The sequence below is a fragment of the Ambystoma mexicanum genome, chromosome 13, assembly GCF_040938575.1.
Source record: "Ambystoma mexicanum isolate Mex_15411 chromosome 13, UKY_AmexF1_1, whole genome shotgun sequence".
Lineage (NCBI taxonomy): Eukaryota > Metazoa > Chordata > Amphibia > Caudata > Ambystomatidae > Ambystoma > Ambystoma mexicanum.
In genome coordinates, this window is record NC_090938.1 from 783,592,684 (window position 1) to 783,616,980 (window position 24,297).

Genomic DNA, 24,297 nt, shown 5'->3' on the forward strand with positions numbered 1-24,297 from the left:
TATGAAGCCCACCTTAGCCCTAGGAGTTGAGAAATAGTAGGGCTTGAAGGTAAAATGTACCAAACAAGATTCCAGGAATCCACGTAAGGTCTTTGTGGAACCGTCGTATTTGTCAACCACTCCTCCCAATAATACGCTGTCCTTGTTCGCGGAGTCACGTGACAAGACAAGCTGTCTTAGCGCCGCATTCTCGGCTTTTAAATTCTGCATCTCTGTGGAAAGTTCTTGCATTCCGCGCATCAAGTCCTGAATAGCATTCTCCATGGTAGAATCCGTATTGATCGTTTGGTGCCTCAAACTGTCGTAAATCTCCCCCCGTCTCACCTGTGATCGGGATCTCCCTTGTTCGGCCACAGGACTCTTCCTGTGGATGGTTCGGGTCTTGAACAGGCTCGCCCAAGCCTCGTCAGGTTGCAGGACGCGTTCAGAGTTCCGGGAAGTTTATGGTTCCAGGGTATCCAGGATATCGATGAACGAGTAAGTAGGGGGGGAAATTCCAGGAACAGGATAAAAGGCAAGGAAGGAAGTAAGAGGATCAAAGGGAATCAATGTAGAGAGTAAGCACACATCGGGTCACTTCCGAAGATAGCGTTGAGACGCGCGGACCCGCAGGGGCGTGACCAATTTATAGTACGTGCCATGACATGAAGGCTAGTGCGTAGAACGGAGCTTGATTCGGCCATGTTGGGAGGAACAAGGAGTACAAGCCCTTCGTGACAATGACCATGAGGTCCAGAAGGGGCAATTTCGCCGGGTCATGACACCCCGTCAGAAAATATTTGGTAGTGTTCTATTAAGAATATTGGCAAAATGGGCCTAAGAAAACAATATTCTGAATTATTATCAAACAGGATTCAGAAAGAATTACAATACCTTAACAAATATATCAATGGTTCATTATTTAAAGGCTGAGGCGGAAAACAAAAATACACTATACATATATGGATGTTGTGTTGATTTTTCTAATGCGTTTGATTTGGTGCCACGTGCTACCCTTTGGAAAAAACAAATAGATTGGGGAATAGACAAAAATCTGTTGTACTACATTCAACTTCTTTATACAAATGCAAGCATCGCAATCCAGTTGAATGTAGTAGGGCATTGTACGAACTTCCAAGAGACAAACATAGGTTTACAACAGGGGTGTGTAGTTGGCCCAATACTTTACAACTTATTTACTGCATACATGGAAAAAGTATTTGTCGAAACAAAACATTTCCCACCAAGTGTTAACGGAGTGAAGATTCCTATGTTGGCTTACGCTGACGACATCATCATATTCGATCGTACCCAGATTGGCTTGCAGAGGTCTTTAAACTCTATGGCAAAATATGCTGCAGAGAATTCAATGGTGATTAACACAAATAAAACAAAAATGATGCGATGAAGTAAAAAGAACATTGGTAAAAAGAAAAAATGGACTTGGCAAATTCAAGATTTCCCTCTGGTAAACGTATCTCAGTATAATTATTTGGGATTCTTCATAACAGCTAACACAACTGGGAAATTTTACTTTGAAAAAGTGTGGGAGAAAATTTGGAAGAAGTGGTTAGCGGTAAAGCACTATGTAAGCCATCGTGCGGGAACAATATAGAGGGTCTACTTGAAATATACAAAGTTAGTATAACACCCACTATAATATATGGCTTGGCTTCACTAAACGTTCACCAGATCACTTGGTTAGAGCGACTGGAAGGCAAAATTCTTCGATCAATGAGAAATGTTACGAGTTCAGTACCAATGGAAGCACGACGTTTGGAGTACACAGTGACTTCTCTGAGAACCACTTGGCAAATACAAAGAATGTTGTTATATGCAAAATCCAGGGGTAGTAATGATGAATCAAATCATCTACAGGTTGATGGAAAAATCTTTAAATAACCAGTGTAAAAATAGTTTCTTGTTATCACTTATAGAATCTGCAGAACGTTTTATTGTTCAACTGAATTTAGATCTGGAAATATTAGAACAGGACCCCAATGCAGAGAATAAAATAAAAGAGAAAGCAAGGGTTTAGGACATTGCAAAGAACGTGGACATTCTACACATGAAAACACAATATCAGGATTTGGCCAGACAGGGTTAGCAAAGATGCACGCCGTCTCTCTACCTGACAAAATTATCCAGTATTGAGCTTAAGCGTTTCATATTACAACTGCGTATGAACATCTTGCATACAAGGGAATTTACAGGAGAGTGGTTGGACATCCCGTATGCGGAAAGAGTATGCAGATGCTGTAATGAAGAAATAGAAACCAGTCGACACATCGTGACAAGTTGTAAATCTTTGACACCTATGTATGAAAGGGGTTATGGAAAATTTAAGAATAACATAGAAGACATTTCAGGAGATCAATTTTGGTCTCAAATAGACAGAGCAACCTCTGTGATATTAAGCACAGCAGCCCACGATATATGGAAAAAGATACAAAAAAATGAAGAAATATCAAATGGCTAAGTAATTAGTGATTTCTGAATGGCAAAAGTGTCATAACAATGTATGTTGTTAAAGATAAGAGGAATATGTATGTAATAGTATATGTTTGATTTTTTTTAAATGTGATGGAATATGTTTGAATTGATGTGTTTTTATAATTTTGAGATGAAGTGTGCTTAAAGTTTTATAAATTAAACTAAATGCACAATAAAAAATAATTTGATAAGCAGAGTTTGCTAATTAACCAGTTTGATTAGCAGTGGTGTTCTAATATTTTTAACGCCACCAGAAGTTACTTGTACCATACAAATAAAAACGAACAACAATGCAGCAGTTTCGTGTACCACTGAAGTAAGACATTAGTGAGATAAGTCCGACCTTGCAAGTTCCTAATAATTCCGCTATGCCTGCAGGTCGAGTAACTTAGTTTACCCACTCAACTGAAGAGAAATGCATTTGACCCATGGCAACGTATGACAACTAATTTAAATGTGATTTCTGTAAAATGCTGTATGGCACCCAATCCCCCTTTAGTTTGGCACGCTGCTGCCACCCAGAGGCCATCCCTGCACAGTGAAACATTTATTTGACATTTACTGCAAACAAAGTAAAGTTTAAATACAAGTTTAAAAAATCCCCTCCAAATGGTACTGGCCCGTCTTAAAATCTACTTGACTATGTGAGTGGGCAGAAATACTTTGCAAGCCCTAGATGCGTGTCTGTGAAATGTTAGCTGCATGAATGAACACACATAGATATGATAAAAAGGCTCTGAAAACAATTGTCTCTAGTGCAGGTGCTAAAATATGATGTAATCATAATCTTAGAGCAAAGCGAGCTCTGGAGGCTAACTACAGTGATGTTGGTGCAGTAGATCTATAGACTGGATGAACTATTGATCACTGCTATATGTAAACATCTAGTTAGCGTTATGTAAGAGGAAAGAAAGTAAGAGACTAAGCAGAGTAGATGGTGTAGCAGGCAGAGAACTGGAAAATATAGGTGGAATATTGTAGTTGGCGCCCATCTCAATTTCAGGGTAGCTACTATAAAGCAACAGGGTGATAAGACAGTGTCAATAAGTACGGGTTCAGCTTTTGAGTGCAGCACCAGCAGCAAGCTGCATGTAACCAACAGGTTACAGAACTAGGTTTGCCCTTAAAAGCATTTGGCCACTTGATCATGTACATTTTCAAAAGTGTCCACTCGTCAATATAATGCATCTTCCCCAACAAAATGAAATATAATATAGTTGACACTGTGATATTTAAATACGCTAAACTACACTTTACTGTAAATCATGGAGACAATGCAGTGTTTACAGTAGCAATACTGTAATTACGCATTATGTAATTAATTACATTTTTAGAAATTGAATTAAATGACTGCATTAAAACATACTTGTCTTTGGCAGAAAGGATACAGTTAGTGTAATAAAAGGTATTATCCCGATTACTTCTGGTTTGCAATTATTTGAAAAGGAAAACAAACATTCTTGCTTGCATACTCACGCAGGCCTTTGACACTTAAGCGTGGAGGAGACTGCTGCACTCTCCCCATTAGTCCTTTTGAACCTGCAGTGAAAAGAGGGTGGAGGGAGACCTGAAGGCAAGAGAGGAATGCAGGGCGATCCGTGCTTTCATTGAACAGGGCGACTTCAATAGCTAGGTTTGCTACACAAGTGCCAAATTAATTAGCAAACCTACAGAACTGCATAGCAAATTGCTACGCGACACTGCTTATTTTATGCCTTGTTTGTGCATACGCTAATAAACCCTGAATGCCATACTGTTTTTTGTTTTTTCTTCTAGGATGCTGGAATCAGCAGCTGAGCTTCCGCAGAGCAACACCAAAAATCTGGACTAAATGCTGGAGCAGGTCCAGGTAAGTGGTAAAGAAACTAAACTGAACAAGCATTCCGGGATAGTCTTCTAGCGAACACGTCTAAGATAGATGCCAAAAACGACCTCAGAATTACTGAGGGAATCTGGAAGATGTAGCCTTTCATGCCCTTTCCCTCCAACGCTGTAATCATGGGTACCATTAACCACTGGCACCTTGTCCCTTACATTGAGGCCCAAAAGACCTGCTCTGCATGTGAAGCTTTCATGCCCTAAATCTGCTGGGGGCAGATATTGGTAGATAATGTTGGGCAAGTGGTCGTGGTCTTCATGAGAAAGGGGGTCATGAGATGCATGAGGAAGGGGGGTTATGAGATGAATTCCAGTTGAATTACATATTTAGGGGATTTCGTCTGAAGTTATTTCAGATGCACTTAATAAAGGCTTCTTCTGCCTCTTGGCTTTATCAAGATTCTTTTTTTAAATTATTATTTTAAAAGGTATTAAAATTTGTCATAAGTCTTTAGCCTTGACAGATTCAAAATTACATAATTGTTTTCCCTTTCCAGTCTCTCCAACCAAACAGTAATATCACTTAATTTAATTAATGCATTTAAACGCTTTCTCTACATAGGTAACCAGACCAATGATTAATGACATCCTTTCCCCTTGCGTACAAATATGCCACCAATCATCAGCACAGAGTGTTTTAAACTCTTCAAAGAAGGGTCTAAGCATCTCAGTTCTATATTAGGTCATCGCTCTGCAAAACAAGACCAAGTGCTTGAGGGTCTCTTTCTCGGTCTTAACTTTGCAGTTTACAGCTGTCACTCTTTGCACTGTCTTTGTCTCTTAGAGTCTTAGAGCCAGAATCTCCAAAGTAGGATAGAAATTCAGACGGTATTGCATGTATTTGATTCTAATCCAGCTACTTGGACACTTTGACAGATATCTCGGGAGAGCGTTATAAGGCCAGCAAACCACAATCTCCTGAGGACAGGATTTTACTCGACCAGCTTTTACATGAGTTGAAATACAATCCCGTCTCCACAACCTAACCTTTATCAGGACAGGGTTGTTCCATACCTGATCCTTTGTCATGTCTAATAGAGTACGTTCGTCGAGGCAGGCTCTTCTCCATTCCTGCATGTCTTTGTCACAGGCTCCTTGTAATGCCTCTTTTAATATGCCAAAGCCTCTTACTGGATCATCCAGGATACAGTTCCAAAATAAGGATAGACTTTTCCAAATAATCTGTGCATGCAAGGAAATTGAGCCCAACTCTTGTCTTATCATTGAAGTTGGGACGCAGTTTGGTAGATTTAGCACTTTTTTCCAGAACTGGCCTTCTAGTGTATCCCAAGTTTTCACCGGAATTGCCATGAAGGCATCAGCTGCAAAGGTCACTGTAGCCCCTACCTTCATTTTATAGAAAATTAGTGCAGGAATGATTGAGAATTTACCAAATTTCCTTTGGCTCAGCCTCCTGATTAGCAAAGGTTTTTTATTTTAGTCTTCAGCATATTTACTTGGGATGCGTCTCTCAACGCTGTGTTTATGCAACTCCCCAAGTATATAAATGATGAGACTTCAATGAGCCTTTCGTTCTCAGTATACCACACTTTTTGTGCGGTTTCCTCCCACTCGCTGATTGAATGGTCAACATTCTTGAGTGGGCGACAAGGTTTCGTCCTATCACCCTTCTTAAATATCTGGACCACTATGGACCTTCTCCAGGAGGCTGTAACCTGCTTTAAATTCTTCACCCGCTCAAATAGGGTCTCCAGGAACTTAAGCCCATAGTTCCAGTTCTTCCTTTAAGATAGTGTTCAGCAGCCCATTAGATCCCAGCGCTCTTGAGTTACTAGCTTTCTTAATAAAAAAACATATCTCTTCTTCTCTGGTAGAGAATGTCGACTCCGTGCCATAGGTATGGGCGCTGTTACATACCACCTCATCATCTTCTTTGAACACTTTCTGAAAGTGGGTCATCCATTCCTCTTCCGCTGCTGCGTCGGCTTGCATTGGTGTGTTTATTGAATTCATGCGTTTCCAAATTTCTCCGATTTTGCTTTTTAGAAATTTTATCCTGCATTTGTTCAGCATCCTCCTGGATCATTTGGTATTTCTGGGCTTTTACCCAGTATAATGTTGTTTTTTGGCTTTCATCAGGGCGATAGTTCTCTGTGAATTCCCCACTTTTAACCTTTTTAAGTCTTCTAATTTTTCTTCTTTCAGCCACTAGGTCTGAGTCAAAGCAGTGTCTGATCAAATGCAGTTCTTGATCCCAACCTTCTTTATTCTTCACAGGCCATTAGGAGCTTTTGGTACTCCGAAATACTGCTTTCTTTCCCATTCTCAATGATTCAGAGCTCATTAAAATTGTCTTATCAGTGCCATAATTCTTGAGGCATCTATTTATCGATTACGGCCTTGTGTGATAACCGTCAAGCAAGGATAGTATTCAGCTTGAGATCGAATAAGCCCAGAGCATGTCAATTTAATTATGTTATGGTCACTTAGAGATGACGGAATGACTTCAAAGGCTGCTACCCATGGTAACGTGTTTCCTGAGACGAAAACATAGTCCAATACCTTGGCCAGCCTCCCCGCTCCCATGTTGGACGAGCTGGGGTGTCCCCCCACGTTTGACCATTTAGGAGATGTAGGTTGCATGATTCAGCTTCTTATACCCATTGCAGGCCCTTTTTCCTAGCCTCTATCTGGTCTACCGATTCCTCCCGGCCAGAATTCAGACGTTCCTTCAATGCTGCCATGTTAAAATCCCTGCATATAATAATGAGCCGGTCCTTAAGTAATTCCACTAGTTTGTCAAGCAGCTCCATACTTTCCTTATTGAATTAATGAGTCTTCCCTCCGGAATCCCTGCAGAATTCCAGTAGCCATTGAACAAGATTATCCATTAAAAGGTATTGGTCCTTATCCCCACGCTTTCGATGTGTGTAACTTAAGTGTAGGGATTTAGATTCCAAGTTTCTTTAACACTAAACAAAGCCCCATTCTTTATTAAAGTTAGCAACCCTGATGATGGTCTTCCCTTAGCTTTCCTCAGGGCGGAGTTAAGAAGTATAATAAAGTCATCAAGACCTGGAGTTATTCTTAACCAGGGTTCTTGGAGACAAAGTCAAAATCGTACCATATTAACTCATCTTTCCCAAACAGGTGCTCAAATCTCCTGGTATTCCAGCCACATATGGCCCATCTCTCTGGTAGAGAATGATGGATTAGTTGCTTCAGTTTCTTTTTTTTACCACAAAGGCTTCCACCATAAACTCCCACGATTCTTTCCGGTCCCAGACAGCCACCTCACCCTGGCGTAGAATTACTCTTCTTTCAGCCCCAATAGTCTTTTCCACAGAAATACACATGGGTGACTTATCCCCTTCTCCCGAGTTCACTCGTTTCCTCTTTGGGGATAGTTTTGGGTCTTTTTCTGGTTTTACAGCGAGTTTGGACTCTCTTCAGCGGACTGTCTAATTACTCGGCCACAGTTGATGCTCCTTTTTCTTCCTGGCGGATCCAGATTTTCTGATAATGCATAGCCCATGGATGAAATGTGCGATGCTTCTTCCAAAATTGCTTTCTTTAGTAAATCGTCCTCTAAGTAAATCACAACCTTATGCAGACCGTATCCAGACTTTCCACACAAGGAAAGGCCACTCTTGCAATGTCATCTGTGTTAATCTATCGTAATTTTGGGATTTGGTGCAACAGTCTCAAAACATTTGCTCTATTCAAAATCAGACTATCATTTATGTAAAGGATGGTAAGCCTTTTTTGCAGCACTTATCCCATTCTGTGTATCATCAATAATAGCTGACTCTGAATTCTTTAAGGGGACATGTTGATACAAAGTACTTCTTTGTGGTGTTGCACGCCTCAGCAAACCTTTGTTTGAGGCTATAGCCAAACGGTTTTGCTCCAGTGTCATAAACTCCTTTGGGAGCAATGTTAATGCCCCTGTCTGATCGATAGCATTCTCAAGGGGCGACACACTCCTCGATTGTTCTCCATGATCATCATCTACTGTGTAAATGTCTAGATCTCTAACATCTTCCACCTCAACTTCGTCAGAATACTAGAGTGGTCTAGCAACACTTCCATAGTTCTGTTGCCTCTCGACAAAACTTCTTTGATTTGCGTTAGAGGGTTGTTTATCACCTCTAGCTGCTTCCTTTTTCACTCTTTGGAGACTCGCCCCATGGGGCATTTATTTTCCTGCATCAATTTTGGAAGATTTAGTTTCCTTATAAACTGACGTGAGCCATTTGATTTAGTGTGGGGGGGGGGCGGAAACACCCACTTTATGGCTTTTTCTTTTTCTTTCTGGACTTGCAACATGCTTCTATGTTCTTTTTGTACTTTTCAACTTTACAAACATCGGATAGTCAGTAATCGATTTAACTGGTGACACATCCAAATCAGGGCATACACCCAGGTCTCGCAGTGCCTTCTTCTCCTTCTCTAACCTGTTCATCCTGTTCTACTTCATCCTCCAGTTCTCTACTGGATGCAATGCCCACCTCTTCATCATTGTCCACAGCATGACTTGAATTTGTTTCCCAGATTGGGACTGTACATAGCTTGCCACTCCCACACCCCCTCCTTCTCTCCATCCCCATTACAAATATGCACCCTCTCTTGATCATGAATATTACATCCTGGTTTAGAACATGGTTGTAGTTGTGGATGTATTTCTATAATGCCTCCTGTGCTTATGTTGCCTCTTTCATGAAGTTGGCGTCTGTCTTTTTTCCTCAATAATTGGGTTCAGGATCTGGTGTAGCAAATTCACTGTTTCTTGTTTATTCTTGTCTAATTTTCCTGGACCGCTGTTACAGGCCATTCAACAAAGATTATTTTTGAGTGTAGCATGGCAATTATAGTAGTCTGGTCCTTTAAAAGCTCATCAATTGCCTCATATAGTTTCATCAACGGAGCCAACACCAGTGATAACGCTGCTACCGTATTTTCATTAATTGAATCCCCATCTAGAACCTTATTCGTTCAACCCTCCCCCTTTTTTTTTTTAGCTCTTCCTGCTGTGGAATAGCCAAACTTAGGCTTAGCAAGGGGACTCTCAAGTACTGTCTCAATTCTGCACCGCTTTCGTTCCTCTGCATCCCTTTTGATTTACGTTGGCATAGTCTCCCCACTCCTCCTAAATGAGTCAAACAAGGGAATTCGCCCCTTGCCTTCTTCATTCCTCATTGTGTTAGACATGCTCCCCCAATCATAGATCATTTGTGAGGCGCACAAATCCGTTGCTATGAAAGATAGGCCAGTCTGTCTCGATTGAGACACCCTCTTGGTATTCACGCCAACGCATTGGATGGTCCCACCATTTTCCAAGGGGGTGTGGGCAATTAAGTTCTCAGGCCTTGTACTTCCCATTTGAGGAACTACTAGGAGTTGGCCATCACTTCCTTCACACTCCTCTCCAACTGGTTCCAGCTAGCAAGTAACGTGGAATATTCTACTTGCTCTGATCTCTGCTCTTGGATGGATAATGCTTTGCTCAAGTTTTTTTTTGCCTCCGGAGGTGAATTACTATAGTGGAATCTTTGGGAGTTAGAGGTCTCTCTTATGCCCAATGTCATTGGTTTCATCAGGCAAGATCCTTTGCAGTGGGCAGGCCTTGGAGGCGGGGGGAGTTCCCCTTTATTACCACTCCCCATGAATTCTAGTTCTGGAATAATGCCATGATGGCCTGTGATATGCTCCCTCCCTTTGTGCATTATGTTGCAAGAACCCTCTACCCCAGCAAGTTTTTTTAATGGACAGAGATCAATATGTGTCGTACAAGGTAGAGATTCTAGTCCTTCGGACATTGGCTGGGCTGTTAGAGCTTTTCCTGACACTGGAGGGGCAGGCCCAATAGACTTTTGATTCATTTGGCTCACCTCTTGAGAAGCCAAAGTATTAGCCAGCAAAGCATTTGAGTCGGCTTTCTTTACCCCTTGCCGGTCATAGATCTCATGATGTCTCATTAGGGGGGCCTCCAAAGACCCCCAACTTTGGCCCCCCGCAGCTACATTCTCTAGTTGGGCCACATTTCCTGCTATCTCTGCCGCTCAATGACGGTTAGAATAACTTGGTAGAAACTGCGTAGGGGATACAGTGAATCAGGAGCTGTATTTTTCCAAATAAGAAGCTGTAGACGCGGTGACAAGTACCTTGGCCCGTAAACAACGACGGAGGCTGGTGAGCATCACAGAACGGGCTGGTGTTCAACTGGTCTTTGTTGTGACTGCTATTCAAGACCATCTCAGGCCTGACTCTCCTCCCACTCAGTGCACTCGCCTTGTCAATCCCTGACGGGTCTCTCAGTTTCAATCCATCAGAATGAGGTTCATTTGATGTCAGAACGTCCATTGCTGCTTATTCGATCCGTGACTTTGGCCTTGCCTCCTGGCTGGCCACTTCGCACTACCCCCTCCCGCCCCCACTGCTGCATGTCACCCCTCCTGGGGAAAATGGTAGCTCCCAGGATCTACATCATGGTCACATGGTGTTAACCATGTGACCAAACTAATAAAAAGGACAAGCCGCTTCCGGCTTGTCAGTCGATCCCAAGCAGACTCCTGTGTCCTTTGCTCCTCTGCTCCATGCTGGTGCGGTGCAGTATGCCGAGGGCCTGCCTCGTGGGCCCTGCATGAGGAAGGTGCCCCTGCTGGGAAACACCGCCTCCATTGACGGTTGAGGCCGTGTGATCATGGCGACTGTGAGGACCCGGCCTGGGTGCCCCCCCAGAGCCGAGGCTGATGTGTGCTGGGTGCCCCAAGCAAGGTAACGTGGCTCCGGTGCTCCGGAGGGCGCAGGGTGTCCCCTACGGTCTGCCCCTCTGCATGATTGCAGCATGGGATGGACCTGGTGATCCAGGCCCCCAACACCCACGCAGACGTCCTGCAGCAAACTGCTCTCACTCCGTGAGTGAAGCCGAGTATGTGAAGGCTCCTCCTTAATGAATGGCAGCGAAAGCAGACTCGCACACTGCTCTTCTGAAACTGCTCCTACTCAGATTCTCAAATAATCTATAGAGGCTTATCCTGCTTCTTGGCTTCAAAATTCACTTTCTTTAACAACAAGTTTTGGCAAGTGCCTTTGTTCCTTTACTTAAACAAAATATTGGAAATTTATTTTTTCATAGAGCATTATGTTTTAACCTTAATTGAACATGTTTTTTACAATGTATTTGCAGAAATAGAAATGTAAGCAGTAGATTGTGTGCCAATTATTGTTCGTCCATCCTTCATCCACGCATCAGGAGATATTCCAGGGCATCAGAGCAGTACTTTGGTGTGTAGGACAGGTGAGCAGTGTTGTGGCAATTGGCAGACATAGAGGCCATAAATTACAGATACAAACATTCGTAGGATTGCACTTCACAAATCCTCACTCTCCACACACTACAGATGATAGCAAAAGTTGGGTAAGAATTGCCATAGTAAGCATGCACTGCGCACAGCAAAACAAGCGCGCAAACTGTAATAGGAATTCTTGTCACTTCTTTATTTAGGGGGTCTAATTCTATTAACGACACAGAGGCAGGTATTATGCTTATTTGTTTTACTTCACCATTCAGCAGCAAAATGAAATATAACAAAAAAGTTAATCCCAGCCACTGCTGTGCTCCTTTGTAGTTGGGCCTCTGAAACATGTGGGCTAGTTGCTCTCTTCCTGCGAGGTTATACATGCAGCCGCACATCCTATCCTTTGCTCCACTTCTTTGTTTGATGCCTTAGAACTCTGCAGCATAAAAATAATAGGCCACAGCCTCCAAACACCTGCCGGACCAATCTAGAACCAGAAAAACCCCAATACTGGGAAGCAGCACCCTCACCAGGAAGACACATGTGGAATTCCATCCCACTAGGGAAGCAGTACCACTGACCATAGCCAGCCACAGAGGCGAAACCCCCACCTGGAAGACCTATGAAAAAATTGCTACACAATCAGTGAAGGGTGAGGAACAAATATACATAGCACTGCATCAGTCATTATTAATATCTGTTAGGGAGAATTCTCATACAATGGCTAATTTCCCTTACCTAGTGAGTCCCTCAGCAGCTGTGCTGGATTTCTGGAGTTTATTTTCTCCACCTGTTAAGAGTGTGACCTTTTCCCCCACTCTTACCTGTGTTTTGCCATGTGTATTTATACTGTTTTTGTGATTGTGGACTCTGGAGTACACCACTTCAGTAGCCCCACTCTTTGTGTGTTACACAGCACCTTCAGTGCAGTGACACAGGGTTGTCTCTTAGACTTCCCACCGACTCCATTTTCTGGGGCTGACTACTGTCCCCCAGAAGAGGGTAAAGTTGCCATTAACTTTACATAGTCACTTTTAACCACGGATCCAGTACACCACATCTTATATGGACTATTGGAAAGAGTTAATTCTTAGCCCTTTTTATCTTGGAGCATTGTTTCGCTCCCTTAACATTAAGACTTGGCTGGTGGCAGTGGTACCTACCCTAATTTTCCTACCGCGGTTATATTACATAACGTGGTAATCTTTTAGGCTATTTTAGTAGCCTCAAACTTTAAACCCACTTGCTCAAAGACTTTTTATTTCTGCTCCGGTTGGCTTTAATCAGCATTTCTTTTTGTTAATATCCTTCTTGGTTCTTTCTTTGCGTGGCAAACAAGGTTTGCCTCCTTTCTTTGCCGACCTTTGGCGGGCCTCTGACCAGAAGCCCTCCTTTGGCGTCTGGGTGTTTAGGTGGGCTGAATGTGAGGAAGGGGTGTAGTCACCCCTGCACAGGGTCTCCTTGGAGACCCAAGTCACTTTGTGTTGATTGGCTGAGGTGGTTGTCTGGGCTGGACAACCCACCTGCTGAGTGATCGACAGCCAGGCTGTGTGAATGGGGGATTTTGGCATAAAAGGCAGGACTCTTGGGCTAGAAGGCACAGTCACCACTGGAACTGCAAAGAACCGAAGAGAAGCGGAGAAGACGGCTGCTGCAACCTCAAATCCCGGTGAAGCCCTGCTGCAGTCCTGAGCTATCTACCCTTCAATGACAAGAGAAGATCCAGTCCGGAGTCTTCTTCCCTTGAGCCTGGTGGGATCAACCAGATCACGCTTTCTTCAGTCAGAGAATCCTCTCCTGGGTCGAAATCACTGCTGTGCCGTAGTGGTCCGGATAGCCATCAGGAGAGCCCTCTCCTGATTTAAAGGAACACACCTTTTATTCATCGTTGTCTTTTTCGCTGCTGCTTGCCTCATCCCTGGGTAGTGCAGATCGCTCCAGACGTCCTCCTTCTTGTCCCCACAACTGATGCCGCAGGAACCGTGAGTCTGCAGGAACTACCAGGAACAACTGCCGTGGCACCAGCTTTTCTCCAACGGAATAAGGTACTGTGCACATTTGGTCGTTCTCTCCGACTGACCATCCAGAATCGGGGTGAACCCTTTTCCTCCACAAAGATGTGTTCTTTCTTCCTTCCCTCTTATATCTTTTCCTTCTGACTGACAATATCTAAGTACTCTTGGCATCTCGAATCTCAAACTGTTCAACGGGTGATCCTCGGCAATTGAGCATCTGCTCCATTGACACTGGCGCAGGCCTATTGACTTTAATCTGTATCTTTGAACAAGTCCTCCGATTCCCTTGCCTTGACAAAAGTATTGCCTGTGATTTTATCCACTTTTCCCTTGTTTGAAATTCTGAAGTAAAAAGTGTGTTTTAACTTTGTGAGCATTGCTATTCGCGGGTACATGTTAGTATTGCAACACTGGTCTTTCAAAACCTAATGTACTTACCTTGAATTTGCTGGAACAAGTGGAACTGGTTGTATGTAGTGTATTGTACGTGTGATTTTGAATTCCTAGAAGTGAAGTGTTTTATGAACAGATGGTTTAAAATAAATGTACTTATATTTTTTACCTGAAACCTTGATTCAGTGTTTGCTTGAGTCACAGTAATTGTGGTCCTTTGTGTAATCTCTACTACTTCTCATTTACTCTTGAGATAAGTCTGGCTGCTCCGCTACTACTACCAAACAGTGTAGTACAGGCTTGTACCAAAGGTGAACTTGTATTACCACTTGTAGTCTTAATTGTGTGTAGTGGTCCCTAAGGGCACTGCACAGGATTCTGCCTAACAATACCACAACAATATCATGTACAGTCATTTGTACAGGAAGGGATAATACTATTTGGATCTCTTGAATAGAACTCGAGCTCCCTAATACTGACAAATGATGAGAATTTTTATTTTATGTCATGAAAGGAGGCAACTGCTTGGTGCCTCGCCGCCCTCTTCACGCGTCTTCTAATTGGCCGCATACCTGTTCTCCTGTGGTGGTGGTAATTATCAGGAAAGGCAGCCTCTGTGTTCGCTGTGGAACCGCGACTGACATCTTCATGGTCAGGTGTCCTTGTTCGGTTCCGTCGTCGAGACAGCTGGATGCTGGTATGCTGCACCAGCAGCGACTCACTCCTCTCTTTTTTAGGCATTTCTGGGGCTATGGGTTTCCCTGCCCACCATGTTATCTGCATGGTCTTGCCACCAGGCTCCTCCTAGAAGGGAGCCGTCCCCTTCTCTGTGTTCTAACGCAGGCTTCTGTGTTTTGCCCTCGGGCTGATATCTGTGTGCCAGGACCTGTAGCTTACTTCTTGAAATGAGATGGGAGAATCAATTAGTTCCACTCTTCCGGTAAGGACAGCAAAAACAACCGGTCAGAAACCACACCACATACCTTTAAAGGCCCAGTACATTACTTCCCTGCTCAATTCCAATATTGCCAACAAACACTTGTGATTCTGCATTCTATGCAGATGGAGTGAATCCCTTGCTTGGGGATCCTTGTCCCCCAATGGGGTCACCCCCAGTGAGATCCTGCTTTCAATTTCCCATAGGGGTTAAGGGTAGCAGGCTCACCTGCCTAGTCCCAAAGGGGGTGTCTCCCACTTGGGGAGAAGGGATCAATTCCCTGGATTCATCACATGATAATTTCTAGAGTTTGCATTGTGGAACTAGATGTGTTTATTTTGTAGTGTGTGATTAGACTCTGGTTGACATCTTGTTAAAGGGCCTATGCCCGAAATGCATAGGTGCGCCTTTCTTTTTCTGAATGGCATGCAACTCCCTCCTTGATATAAAACTGAGAACCCTTTGGGCCTTGTGAGTTCCTCAGTGTGGTTAAAAAAAAGTGTCAATTCCACTAACACAATATTTCTGATGGTAACCGAATTAGCCCTATTTTATGGCACCACCAAATTCTAGATTTGGAAGTAAAGCGGAAGATTCACCACCAGCAAATCGCTGGAGGTGAATCCTCCAGTTTAACCTCCAAAAATTAGCAGAATTACCTTGATAGAATTACTACTTGCGATAATTATGCCAGAATCCCCCTAGATTCCTATGGACTTCAAAAATTGGGATTTACACTACTACCTTGCCAACACTTGTCTTCTTTTGTACAGGACCGAGTGGTGGAAACAGTAAACACTTATGTCAGTAATTCAGCAGATTTACTGCTGAATTACTGCCAAACTCGACATGAGAGCCTTTATACTTTTTATTTTCTTCAGATTTGCTATGTTTGCTATGGTAAAAAGCTAGTTAACATAATATTGACAGTTATGGATGAGCCTGGTCGTTTCAGTCATATCTAGTTATGGCATTAATAGTAGGCAGGAAAAAATATACAATCATTTTGCCATTTTTTTAGGTACTTTTATTTCCAAATTTGGTATGCTTAGTTTGGGCTTCCACACAACTAATTCCTTCAATATTTACCTATGAAGATCTTTCTTTTTTTATTTTGTTTTATTGCATTTTAACCAACAAACAAATACAACACTCATGCAGGGAAGAATAATATACTCGTACAGCAAAGAATAATACTCTCTCTCTCTCCCTCAAACCCGAAAGACCCCATATGTATATTTCTTTTCCCCAGTATCTCATAGAATTCCACTTTATACGTCATAAACGGGAATAGTCTTAACATTATAAGGCGGTGGAGGTAAGAGCGGAAGAGGGAAGGCAAGAAGGTGTGAGGAAGAAGAGAGGAAAGAGTAAGACTAGATGAGAGCAGGGGGAGGGGAAGAAGGAGGTAGAGAGGATGGAGAGCGTAAGGAAGAGCAGGAGTAAGAGGTGAGGAATGAGGTGGTGGGAGAAGGAGAGGAAGCAAAGGGCGTTAGGGAGGGGAGAGAAAAAGATAAGATTTTAGAAAAGAGTGAAAGGAAGGGTAGGAGGGAGAAGAACGGATGTGGAGGAGGAGGCGGTTCCAGTGGAAGAGAGCGAGGAGTTGGAAAGAGCGGGGGGGGTGCAGGGTGGTGGAGGAGGAGAGAGTATGAAAAGATTAGCAGACCTGTGAGAACGAGAAGGGGTATAGAAAGTAAGAAGGGAGGAGCGGTAGGGGGCGGCAAGACCATAGAGGGATTTGAAAACAAGACGGAGGAACTTGAATTTGAGCTGGAAGTGAAAAGAGAGCCAACCTAGAGAGGTGAGAGAAGAGGAGATGGAATCAAGGGGTGAGAGAAGGCAGAGTGAGCGGATGGCAGATTGGTAGACAGATTTGAGTGGGGAGAGATGAGAGGAGGGGAGTCCAAAGAGAAGGGAGGAACAGTAGAAGAGTCTGGGGAAGATGAGGGAGGAGATTAAGAGTTTAGTAACGTGAAAGGTAAGATGGCACTCTTCCCCCTAAGATCCACCCCTGGTGGCCATCTTCAGATTTTTACAGCACGATTCGCACTTTGAGAGTTTTTGTGTTTCGCTCCTGGAAATCTGGCAGCCTTTTGCAGTTTTTTGCCTATTTTTGCGAGAATATGTCTTGATTCTTCTTCCTAGTCATGTTGTAACTACCGGGGGCGGGGACTTGTTACCAGAGGAGATCCTTCGTCCATCATCAGATCTCCAACCCATGGTCGCACACTGTCCCAGGCTTGGGGTTTTGCCTCAACGCCATGGCATACACCACGAAGAAAAGTCTCTTCAGGGCCAGCAGTTTTTAGCTTAAAGCTAAACTGCTTTAATTTTACAGAGGATTCCCAGTCTGACGACAGGGAATATTCAAGAGTTAAGGTAAGTAGCTTGTTCCTTATCCATGGCCCAAGGGGAACAATACAGCCAAGCATTGCTACCATTAATATATTTATGCTACACAGTGATCCCGAAACATACCTCTGCCGCATGCCTAGGGGAACCACTGCCCTATCTCACAGTTCTTCCCACCAGTCCCAGATTTCTACTCCGGAATGAAATCTATTAGGGCCTTAGCCCACTTTGGGTTCCAATATAGATACTCCATGTAACTCTGTTTTTTCTGGTTGAAACAGTACATGCCACACATTTTTATACCATTCAACTTTCTTCACTTCTTCATAGTCTCTGGGGCCAGGTCTGGAGCAATATGTATTGTATGATTTTGAAAACTGCCTTTGCCTTTACCGCTTTTAGGATCCTATCTTCATCATGTTTCTATATTAGTCTTCAGAGTAAAATCAGACCCCCCATTCACTTTCTGAACAATGCAATTTGTCACTGCTTTAATGCAGTAACATCGGTTGATAGGCAAGATGCCCTCCTCCACGTCAAGATCAAGTAATTTGGGAATCCACTACTAAACACACTGAGTCCTCTCCCTCTGCACCACTCCAAAGCCCCAGAACTCTGATCTGGTTCACCCTAACCCAGTGGTTTGTTAGAGGCCTGCTTTCAGTCATGATGGCATTCACTCCCTTGTTCAGAGCATCCATCTTCTGTGTCGCTTTCACTGCTTTTTCTTTGTAAATTGAAATGTATTAAATTTTGAGACAGTTGAACATACATTATCATGAAACTACTTGGGGAGTTAACCCACTTCAACAGTTCAGATTTTGCGATTCATCCCCATGTCCCTATGTCCCTCTTCCCGCCTCCCACCCCCCTGCACCCATGAGGAACGATAGAGGAGAGTGCCACTCCCAGTGTGTCAGGGTTTCCAACATTCAAACCGTTAACATAATGGGCCTCATTACGAGGTGAGCGGTAAGGGGTTGATGGCGCCGGTAAAGGTGCCGAAGCCGTTAACCCCATACCGCCCTATTACGAGGTCCCCTTGAGGGACCCGCCCTACCAGACGTCCTTAGCGGGTCCCACGAGGGGGCCAGCATGCTAAAAACGGGCCCGTCATTAACAGGCCCGTTGTTAGCATGCTCCCCATTCCCATTGAGCCCTATGGGGGATCAAATGGGAATGGGGATGATTCGGGTCCGGGTTCCCTGAATGGGGGAATACCAGGCCCTCCAAGGTCGGAATGGCCTGGTATTTCCCCTTTCAGGTATTGGACCAGAGTTTGGAGGCAGCCATGCCCTAAGGGTATGGCTGCCTCCAAACTCGTAATGAGGCCCAATGTCTGAGTGTTTGCAAATGCGCTGATCCCAGTCTATCTTTCACAGGAGCATACGTTTCACATCGAATGTTTATCATGGCCAGGCTGAGTCTTACCACGCATTCCACCTGTCTCCTATCCTGTCACCCAAAGGTATCACAGAACTGCTGCCACTCCAGCTCTATGGTGGCACTCCCCCCCATAGATTGCCGCTGTAATCTTTTCCATCAAATACAGATCTCTGACAGTCCCCGCCCATACTTTTGTCTTAGGGAGTGTTGCCCTCTTCCAATGCCTTGCCCGGACTGGCCTGGCTGCCAGAAGGAGAAAATGTACCAGTTTGGGGAGAGCGTGGCATCTGTCCCCCTGTCTCTCGAGACCAAAAAGTACCAACATCGAGTCTGAGATGATCCTTTCCCCACCTCCCTGATCCAGCCTAGGACCTCCGTCCAGTACATTTGCACTCTGGAGCAACCCCACCACTTGTGCCAGTAGTTTGCCACCTCACCACAACCGTGCCAACGTTGGGGATTGACCATGGGGAACATCTTAGAAAGGTGTGCCGGGTCGTATTGCCAGCGGTGTGGCCGCTTCACCCCGTGAAGCTTGTATTGGTAGGCTATCGACATCATGAATGTCCTCTGACACATCTGTTGCCAGAGATCATCGTCAAGCTCCCTGCCCAGGTCTCTCTCCCACTTTCTGCAGAGTCCCTGAACTGCACCCCATTTTGATTCCAGTAAGACCCCATAAAGTCGAAAGATGAGTCCTTTCATTTCTGTGTGTACATCAAGGACTTTTTCTATAGGTGTGAGGTCCCTCTGGACTGCCTCCCTCCATGTCTTGGCTGTGAAGATGCCCTTCAATTCTTCAATTCAAGATAGAGGAGTGGTGACAATGTACCAATGCCCAGGGCTTCTTCCAATTCTTGAATTTGAATACATTTCTCTCCCCTCCACAGTTGAGAACCTCCACATCTCTAAGGTTTTTGGCCGCTAGGGGGAAGACCACCGACTTTTCTTTATTCACTTTGAAGCCCGAGAATCTCTGGTACTCTCCTATAATCATCAGGGCTGCCGGGACGGAATCAACAGGGTCCGTCAGGTGCAACAGTATGCCATCTGCATAAAGTCCTAGCTTAAACTCCCTGTCACCCACCTTAATTCCCTCAACCTATGGGGCCTTCCTTAGGCACTTGGCCAACACCTCCATCGTTAATGCGAATAGGAGGGGTGAGAGCGGGCAACCCTATCTCGTCCCCCTCTGTAGCTCAAATGTCCTTGAAAGTCACCCGTTCACCATCAGAGGTGCCACTGGGGCTGCATATAATGCCCTTATCCCCCTCAGGATCTGTTCCCCAAACCCAAATTTCCATAGGACCCCATCCCAAGAAGCCCCAGTCTACCCAATGAAAAGCCTTCTCGGCATCAAGGGCCACCACCTCCGGGTTCCCTTCCTTCCCTGTTAAAGCCTCCATCAAGTGCAATGTCTTATGCACCTTGTCCGCCCCTTGTCTTCCTTGAATAAACCGTACCTGATCCGAGCCAACCAATTTCAACATGATACCCTCCATCCATGTGGCCAGGATTCTAGTATACATTTTCGCTTACACATTGAGTAGGGAAATGGGGCGATAGGACTTACAGCATCTGGGGCCCCTCCCTGCTTTCGGTATTACTCTTATAAATGCCTTCCCAAAGGATGGGGGGCCTTCCTTTATTTATGATTAAATCATTTTTCAAGGTGTTGGGCAAGGGGTCCCACAAAAGCTTTATAAAACCCCACTGGGTATCCGTCTTTCCAGGGGGCCTTCCCCAATTTAAGTCCCTCAATCGCCTTTAAGACTTCCTCTTGGGTAATGCACCTTTCCATCTCTGCTTTGTTGTTGTGCTGAAGACATGGCAGGGACACCTCCCCCAGGTATCTTTTCAATTAATCCTCCATAAACTCACTTTCAGCAAATTCTTGAGCCACGTCTCCCGCGAGAGAGTGCAGCTGTCCCTCTGAGTCCTGAACCCCCTCAACCCACCTCTCTGTTCGCTGTCCCCGGAGCCTAGTAGCAGTAGTGTCCCCCCTTTTCATAGTATTTTTGTGGTCACCACCTTCCCTAACTCTAGGTCTCTCAGCTCCTGGCACTTTTCCCTTGCTAGTTCCAGGTCCTCCTCCCTCTCCCTTTCCCTTTTGCTCTCCTCAAACTCAAGCATATGAATTTCCCCCCTTAGTCTCACAGCCTGTAGGGTCTGGATTCTCTACATAGCGGCCCCCTCTCGGATAATAAGGCCCGCCGCGTGGCTTTAGCCGCATCCCACGTCAGACCTAACTCAACCTCACCCGTATCGTTCAACTGAAAGAACTCCCTGAACGCCTCTTACATTTCCTTTGCAAAGTCGGTATCTTTCAGTAGGCCGTCATTACACCGCCATAGCGATTCCCAGGGCCGCAGTCCCAACAGTGCTACATCGAGAACCACCATGTCATGGTGTGACCAGCTAATCCGTGAATGATCACTATGAATGACCCTGTTAAAATGGCGCTGGTACATGAGCCGATAATCAATCCTAGTTTGTGATCCGTGGACTGGGGAAAAGAACGTATAACCCCTTGTCATTGGGTGGCATTCCCTCTATACATCCGCAAGTCCCCGATCAAGCATGTAACCCATAAGTCCCCCCTCTTGGGGCCCCTGACCCCTGCTCCCGTAGTCTTTCCCCCACACTATGGTCCATTGTGCGATCTGGCCACATGTTAAAATCTCCCCCTTTTAGGAGCAACCTCATAGTCCGTTTGAGTATCTCTCGCATGGTCTCCCGGAGGAATTGCATCTGCCCTACATTTGGGCTATATACCGGGTATTACCCAAATTGACCGTTTACAATTGACCTTTTGTCCTAATTGACCTAATTATAGTGGTCCTTATTGACCTTCTGCACAATTTACCTTTATATTTTAGTTATATTATATATTTATTGGGTTGGTTTTGGATTATAAATAATATAAGGGGATTGGGTGAGGGGTTGCGGGGGGTTTTGAATTGGGTGAGGGGTTGCGGGGAGTTTCCCCCCACATATGTGTCCTAATTGACCTTTTAAATTAGGTCAATTCTCCCGAGGTCTATTCTCCTGAGGTCAATTGTGAAAAGGTCAATTTGTATACATCCATATACCGCAGCGATGGTCAGCTGCACCCCCTCTAATGACCCAGCGACCAGTAATGCCCTGCCATCCGTTCTCCTCCAAACCGATGGGTTAGTTATCCGAATTCTTTTATTGAGAATGATGCCCACTCACCCCTTCTTGGATGCCACAGATGCCCAAAAGACCTGTCCAACATGTGCTCCTGGGATGCGCCTCTCTTCCCCCTGGAGCAACCGTGTCTCCTGCACCAGCAGCATGTCTGAGTCCCTGTTTTGGATTTCCCTTCCGAGTAGGGAGTGCTTAGTGGGTGAATTCAAACACTTCACATTGAGAGTCCCCAGCTTCAGGACCTCAGCCTGGCCCCTTTCCTCAGCTTGTGCCATAAAGGTGCACGTGCTCACTTCCCAACTGTGGCATTCGTCTTAATATGGAAACTATCAACGTTACTTGTAACTTAACCATTTCCCCAACCCCCCCGCCCTCCTCTCCTCCATTCCCCCGAACCAACTTCCGTCCATGACGCCCATCTTACGATGGGCCACCAGAGGTAGCTGCTGCCGCATCCGTCATTCACGATACTCTCACCCCACCCTTCTCATGTGACCCCAACAGATTTAGCCATCAGGTTTGCCTTGCACATGCAACCCTCTCCTCTGCTTCAGCTAGAGCCGTCCATATTTTTCTGCAGGGGCGTATTGAGCTTTTTACATTTTCTGCAGCCGCGCATCATCTTCTTAATACCTGTCCGCTCCTGATTCTTGATCCGCGGGAGCGGCTGAGCCCCACAGTCCCCCGGGATGTGTAGTCCTCCACTGAACTAAACAGTGGAAATCTCAACACCCCCAAGGGAAAGGGGAAAGTGGATAAAATAACTAACTTAACACAGGTCGCCCACACTCCATACAGCCGAGCTCCACCTGCATGGGAAACAAAATAAAGAATTATTTTCCCTTTTACTGATTCTCTCCCAACAATTTTAAGAATAAGGAAACTGCAGTACCTGTTTTGTCTTCCTGGAACTCTGGAAGACTGGGTTTTAAAGTCTCACTTATCAATCAACTGGTGTAATTACATCCAAGAGTTCAAAGTTGACTGATTGACCTTTACAAACTTGACTAAGGTAATATTCTTGCCTTTTTCTTAAGAAATCAGGTTACTTGTCAAACTTTGCGGAAAACAAATATTTCCTAGTATTTAAGTCTGTGGGCCTCATTACGAGTTTGCCTCCAAACTCGGGTCCGGGTCTGTGGTCCCTGAATGGGGAAATACCGGGCCATTCCGACTTTGGAGGGCCCGGTATTTCCCCATTCAGGGAACCTCGACCTGGACCATCCCCATTCCCATTGAGCCCCCATAGGGCTCAATGGAAATGGGGAGCATGTTAACAACGTGCTTGTTAATGACGGACCCGTTGTTAACATGTTAGTCCCCTCACGGGACCCGCAAAGGACGTCTGGTCTGACAAGACGTCTAGGGCGGGTCCCGCAAGGGGACCTCGTAATAGGGCGGTATGGGTTTAACGGTGCCGGCAGCTCTACCGGCGCCGTTAAACCCATACATCCAGGGTTGTAATGAGGCCCTGTGTCTTTAAAGATGCAACATTATACACATTTACTCCTTATATTCCTATTTTCTCTTACTCCAGGATTGAAATACTGTTCAAGTTCTTTCAGTAGATCCTTGTAAATCAAATTTTCCCCATTGGTTAATGAGGTGTCTCAGTTTTTCTTAAAAATTAGTTGAAGAAACACTTTGTTTCGTGCATGCGCGCTATGGTGAGCAGCGTTTTTGAAAGAACACTTTGTTTTGCGCATGCGTGCTAAGATGAACAGTGTATTTGAAGAAAACTTTGTTTCGCGCATGTGCGTTATGGTGAGCTATGTGTTTGAAGAGCACTACGTTATGCGCATGCGCGCAAAGATCGAAGACACTAACGACTTATGATCAATGCGCATGCTAAATGTCTATGCAAAATAACTCTCAACATCTGCAGGCACTAACTCCGAAGCAATGCGCACACGCGCGGAGACCAACAGTCCCTCATAAACTGCTTCTCTTCCAAGCGCAGATTTTTAAACATTGAGTCTTTGCGATTCGTTCCTCATAACAGGGGGAATCACTTTAAAAACGCACACATGCGCAGTCGTTACTACTGCAAGCCTCTTATAAACAAAGGCTCGAGCTCACCCACCGGAGCTGTCCTGATCAAATCAAATAGGACAATCTCTCCAAAAGGAAGCGTTCCTCTTAAGTTCTGAGGTCCACTGACTTTATGATAATAACACATAAGATGCTCTCTCCTTTACACAGAAATGCAAGTCTTTCTCTGTGGATTCACCAGCACAGAGTTCACTTTTAAAACAGGATTACTAATTACTAACAGCCTAAATACCTAGTAAACTATCCTCATAAAAAAAAAAATTCTTTAGAATATTGAAACGAATTCCAAACTTCTGAATATAAACTTAGTCTTTAGATAAGTCTTTTTTCAAGTAAGATTAGAGCGCTGTGCCCCACCAGTTTCCCTGCATGTCTTGTC

General features: G+C 44.6%; 1 protein-coding gene across 10 annotated transcripts in view; it reads left to right on the forward strand.

Annotated features, from left to right (window-relative positions):
• LOC138521950 (uncharacterized) overlaps nt 1–24,297 on the forward strand; it is an 872,547-nt gene that overhangs the window by 719,684 nt on the left and 128,566 nt on the right. For 9 of the 10 annotated variants that reach the window (XR_011283186.1, XR_011283187.1, XR_011283188.1 and 6 more), the window contains one exon: nt 4,249–4,321. The gene's annotated coding sequence lies outside the window, so the exon portion shown is untranslated. Of the gene's footprint in view, nt 1–4,248; nt 4,322–11,500; nt 11,612–24,297 lie in introns of all 10 variants that reach the window. The other variant, XM_069635127.1, reaches the window with a different exon arrangement.